The following is a 6,228-nucleotide window of genomic DNA, read 5'->3' as shown; positions in this document are numbered from 1 at the left end:
AAATTCTTAAGTGCATTAGAGGTCTATGTGTCCCAGCGCCCATATCCCTCGAGCTTTCTACTACTCTGCAATCTCTTGTTCTTGGGTCTCAGTGCTTTATTATACAAATAGAAGCAGCTAGGGTTTACTGCGAAGTCCTGGTGTAGCACTGTATAATAAAGTGCTGGGCTGCAAAGTCGGTTTGAATCTCAAGGTTGCCAGTTCAAACTCACCAGGCACTCCTCAGAAACCCTATACAGGGTTGCTATGAGTCAGAACCAACACGATGACACTTAACAACAGAATTTACTATGGGGTTCCTGTGTGGTGCAAATGGTTAAGTACTGGGTGACTAGCTGAAAGATTACTGGTTCGAATCCACTCAGAAGTACTTCTTGAAAAGTCGCAGTCTTGAAATCCCTATGGAGAGCAGTTTTACGCTGCATACATGAGGTTGACATGAGTCACAATCAATATGACAGCAACCAATTATAACAAAGGATTTTCTCAAAGTAACTTTTCAAAAGAAGTGCACTAAAACCTAATTTTCACATGATGTTCAAGATAGGAGCTACCATATAGTTGTTGTTGGGTGCCATCAGGTCGATTCTAATTCATAGTAACATTATAGGACAGAGAAGATCTGCCCCTTAGGGTTACCTAAGTTGTAATCTGTATGGGAGCAGATCTTCCCTCAGAGCCAAACTGCCAACCTTCTGGTTAACTGCAGAGCACAGAGCTCCTTAGCACATAGTAGATTTTCAATAATAAACAATGGGCACTTTTGCTGAAGTTGTTCTCTCTGCCAGTGGCTATAGAGTTTATCTGTATTAGCTCATGTATTCCACCCAACAAATCTTTGAGGTGAATTGTGGTGTTGATTGATCAAGATACTAGACCTAAGGCTTAGAGAAGCTAAGTGTCCTCCACATCAAGGAAAAGGCTTGTAAAAGCAAAACCTGCTTCCCTATGATGACAACATGCCATTAAACTACAGTGAACACCCACCAACACATCTTTGTTTACAATGTGATTCATCATTATTTTATACAATCCTCCACGGCAAGTGTATTTATCTTCCGTGGGAGATAAATGCACCTGCCTCGGAGGATTGTGTGAGATTATGCAGTTTGCTGGAGGACAAATAGCTATTCCAGAGCAAAGTAGTGCTGAAGCCAAGTGCAGGAGGTAGGCTTGGGTTCCCTAGCCCTACCCTACCCTGAGTCATTAAACTATGATCTTTACAGAAGGTATATTAGAATCTGTGCCTGAAGGCATGTTCTGGTGATTGTAATGCATAGCTAATTAGAAACCTTAGATCCAGTTGAAGAACTCACTTTATGATTGGGTAAACTAATGCCTATTGAGAAAGTATGACTTTCTGAAAGTTACCAGACAAGTTAGTTGCAGAACAAAGTCAAGATTCAGAGATCGTGCTTCAGGCCCAAGTCCCCTTGTAGACTTTGCTGTGGCACTCTGCTTCAAGCCCATCCCTCCGGATCATGACACTCACCACCCCAGCTTCCGCCATGTTGGTGGCTAACATGCCTCCACTGAGTTATTCTGTGGGGATTAGCCTTGGCTGATGAAGACTGCCTTCCTCAAGATCACCCCTTTTGGGGGGACAGTCAACAACCAAAGAAGGTGTAAAAGAATAACAGCAAACCCCTCTTCTAATTTGGGACAATTATGATAGGGCATCCTAGCTCCAGAGCACAACATAGAATTGGTCTGAAGGCATGTTGGGACAGCCTCTTCAAACTAAGAGACAAATAATTGCGTCTTACACCACCCACCACCAAAAAGGAGACAAAGAGGCTGAGAGGCAGTTTATCCATTCTCAGAGAGACTGTTCTCCCCACATATGGGACCCCTACACACCAGAGCATGAAAATGTGGTGATCTGGTTTCAGTTTTGGTTGATGAAGTGAAGTCAGGACAGACCTGATTTTTTGAAATGTGAGTGAACTGATACAATAACCAGAATGGTAAAAATTATGGGTTGAGGTCCTAGAATGGGAGACTTGAAGGGGTTCAGTGAACCCTTTCAGGAACCTGATATGGAAGATTGAATTCTTGCCAACACCATGGAGAAAGACACACCATCCTTGAACAGAACACCATTGTTTCAGATGCTCTAGATCAAGAGACTTGGTTGCTATGCAACATATACCAAACAAAAGGAAAACAGAAAGTCCCCCACTACCACTGAATTAATTCTGATTCATAGCAATCCTAAAAGACAGAAGTGAACTGCTGCATAAAGCTGCCAAGGCTGTAAATCTTTAGGGGAGCAGACAGCCTCATCTTTCTCCTGCAGAGGGGCTGGTGGCTTTGAATTCATCAACACTTAACTCACTTCACCATCATACAATATGCAACATGCACATGCAACACGCATGCTGCCCCTGATTCCTAAGGTGATTCTGTTTCTAGCCAGGTGTCTCCTGTCATTTTTCGCCTTTCAGTGATCGTTCCAGGCATGCACATTTTGCAAATTCAGTTATGATTTATCACCCATGACTGCACTGGCAAGAATCAGTTGAAACCCTGCCACATACACAAAATGTTCCAGTTGTGAATGGGTTACTGAACAGATTCAGGAGGTGGTGCAAGTGGTCCTACAGCTTGGCCTGTCCCTCAAGGTAGATGTTATAGCTTGAATTATGTTCCCCAAAATATGTATTGTAAGTCTTGATTTTTTTGCCCCTGGTTATAATCCTATTTAGGAATGGACTGTCTTTGTTATGCCAATGAAGCAAAATTAGTAAGGGTATATCTTGATACCATCTTTCTTTTGAGATCTATGAAGAGATTAAACAAGTGAGCAGAGAGAAAGATAGGGTAAGAAAGATGCCAAAACACATGGAGATTCCAAGGAACCAGGAGTAGAAGCTAAAGAGACAAGAACATTCCACCAAAGGCTTCCCCTGGAGTTGGTGTCCTGAATTTGAACATCTAGACTCGTAAACTGTGAAGGAACGAATTTGTTTTTGTTAAAGCCATTTGTTCATGGTATTTCTGTTATAGTAGCAATAGATAACTAAGACAGGGATTGCCTCTGTTCTCTCAGGGAACCAGTCACAAACAAGCTCGAGGGTTCCCAGCCCATTCACATCTGATCGGCTGGCTCCCTAAGAGTTACTAATTCATTGGAACAGCTAACAGAACCCATGGAAAGACTATATAATTACCGATTTCTTATACGGAATATGAATCAGGATCAGTATAAAGAAGAAATGCATAGGTTAAGACGTTGAATATGTGTGTGTGGGGGGCACCAACGTGAGGCTTTCTACCCTCCAAAAGACATGTGAGCCTTCTGAAAGCAGGTGTTTTTTGCAAATCCTAAAGCACACAAAGCTTCCAAGTCTTTCTGAATAAGGAAGACTGTAGAAGAATTGATGCTTTTGAGTTATGGTGTTGGAGGAGAATATTGAAAGTGCTATGGGCTGCCCATAGAGCCAACAGATCTGTTTTGGAAGAAGTGCTGCCAGAGTGCTCCTTGGAGGCCAAGATGGCCAAACTTTGTCTCTCATACTTCAGATATATTGTCAGGAGGGACCAGTCACTGAAGAAGGATATTATGTTTAGTAAGGTGGAGGATCAGAGAAGAAGAGGAAGACCCCCAGCGAGATGGATTGGCAAAGTGGCAGCATCGATGGGATCAAGCATGGCAACAATTGTGAGATTAGCCTAGGACTAGGCAGTGTTTCGTTCTGTTGTGCATAAGGTCGCTATGAGTCGGTACCGACTCGATGGCACCTAACCACCACCAACAAAGCACACGGAGCTTCTAAGCCTCGAGCTTTTATTGCGGATCTCATTGTGTAATGCAAACTTCAGCCCTTTACAAGGTGGTCATGAGGTCTCACTCTGTGGGTCTTTCTCGCCTTGCCAGCTCCTGCCTTGGTTACTTCATCACTTCACTAGCATATCCTTTTTATTAAGTGTAATCCATAGTTCTTATGGAAGAGACCTAAGTTTCAAGAGTTTTCTTTTATTGATAATCTCTTAGAAATGGAGAGAACAGATCAAGTTCTTTGTTGTTGTTGTTGGGTTCTGACTCATAGCAAACCTGTGCACAACAGAACAAAACACTGCCCAGCCCTGCAGCATCCTCACAACTATTGTTATAATATTTGGGTAAGGCTAAATTCTAAAAGCGTCATCCAGTAACTTTGGGGAATGTGTGTTTCTTATTCCTATAACTCAGGATTCTCTCAGAATGAAAGATCTGGTTTCCAGAGGAAGAATGCTTCCACAAGGGCATCTAGTGAGTCTCATGAAATCTGGAGCTATGGCTGCACCGCATCTTTTTAGGCTTCTCATGCCAAGAGAATTGTGGGTAATGAGAGGGAGGAGTTACCATTTTGCAGGATAATTGACCTCATCATCAGGATAAGGTGGAGATGATTTTATACAATAGGGGCCGAAAAGATGATGTTAGGCACCTACATGACCCACTTGAATGTCTCTTGGTACTCTGTCATCCAACTTTGATGACAAATGGATAAGAGTAGCAATCCTGATCTGAGAAGAGTCAGTCTCAGCCCCCTTAGGTGTCAGGGTCTGAGTCAACCCAGAAGGCAAGCCATCCAGGCCAGCAGAGCTGTTGGTTGAGGGGTGAGGAGAACTTAGAATGAATGATTAAGGAGTGGATACTGAGTATAAAACCTCCAGACCAGCTGCATCAAGGCCTATAGTTTATCCCATTAACTTTATCCTTGAGAGTTTATTCCAAGAAAAGTAAGGCTCAACATATTTCTGACGGGCTTGTCAAGAATTTATTGCATAAGCAAACGGATCTGCGCAGCTTAAGGGGTCATTGGTGGTGGACTATGGAGTGTGCTGCCCAGACTCTCCTTCCAAGGACCAACATGCTCAGTCCCCAGCTGTTGGTAGTATTGGCAGCCAGCAGGTCTCAGTAACTTTCCTCTGTAAGAACTACCCTCAGATGAGGAAAGCCACTTTGTCCAGTAAAATGCCCCATTCCTAGGAGCAGCCTGCAACTGATCATTGGTTGAACTGGGATATAGAGAAAGTTTGCCCTTTGCCCAAATCTAAAGTTCCTTACGGGATTGGCTAAGACCTTTATTGTTGGTCAAATTCTGTCTCTTCCTAGTACTTCTATGTGCAAATATCCATCTAAGAGTTTGCTTCACAGATAAATCAGTTGGTGACATTCCTGGTTCCTGGTTAGCATCTTTTTTGTGCCATCAGAAGAAAAACATATTCAATGCATTGTGCCCACAATTTCATATTCCAGATGCAGATGATAATGTACCCATTGTCATAGTATATAGGATTATCATATAATAACATACCCATAACTATAGCTGGTGGTGAACTGCGTACAGGAATCTTTCAAAGAGGAAAGAGACAGCTTGGAAAAGGGAATGTGGGCAAGTTCCGTTCAGTCTTTCACAAATGGAGGGTGGCTCTTTCTCTTTCCTCCCCATTCCTAGACCTTTTCCCAAGATTTGACTGACATCAGAGGCTCTGCTGACTCTCACTGAGATATCCCATGGCCACCCACTGACAGAGCATGCCTTCTGGACTTTGGTGACATTTAGAGCTGTAAGAGAGGCAGGGAGTGTTGTTTTCCCTGGATATAAATTAAGTGAGATTCTGTGAATGCTCTGATGGGAATCATACTGCAGGGGCCACTCGAAGAGCTCTGGTGGCTTCTGAGCATATGATTCTATTTGAGGCTCTCCCAGAAAAACTTTCCAGAAAGCCTCAGGCTGAGTTAGAGTAGTTTTGCCAGTTAGGGTGGCTCTTGTCTTACTTGGCAGTGTAGGTGTACGATAGTCTCTCAACCTTCTTTGTCCCAGTGGATGGAGTTAGTGATGTTTTCCAAGAGATAGTGCTCTCAGAACAAGAGATCTTGTAGGGTCATCTGTCAGATCCCTTAGTTTCTCCCCTAAAACCTAGTATGATCCCCATATTATGGATGGAATAGCAAAGTGATAAAGACTGAGTGTGGGGATAAAACTGAGGTCACCTGCTTCCTAGGCCACAGACTCCTACCAGGTGCTTCCTAGTGCTATATACTGCAATTTGGTTGGAAGCTCTCAGGTTGGAAAGTTGAGTTATAAGGCAACAGTGAGGGAAGGAAATGAGTTTTCTGGGTCTAAGCAGCAATCTACCTGAATTTGGAGGTCATCTGAAGAAAAGATCTAATACATTAAATACTAAATATCGAACACCAGAAGAGTTGTGGGATGACATCAAGAACATCATACA

This window comes from Chrysochloris asiatica, unplaced genomic scaffold (genome assembly GCF_000296735.1).
Source record: "Chrysochloris asiatica unplaced genomic scaffold, ChrAsi1.0 scaffold00007, whole genome shotgun sequence".
Classification (NCBI taxonomy): domain Eukaryota; kingdom Metazoa; phylum Chordata; class Mammalia; order Afrosoricida; family Chrysochloridae; genus Chrysochloris; species Chrysochloris asiatica.
This window is presented reverse-complemented; position numbering follows the sequence as displayed.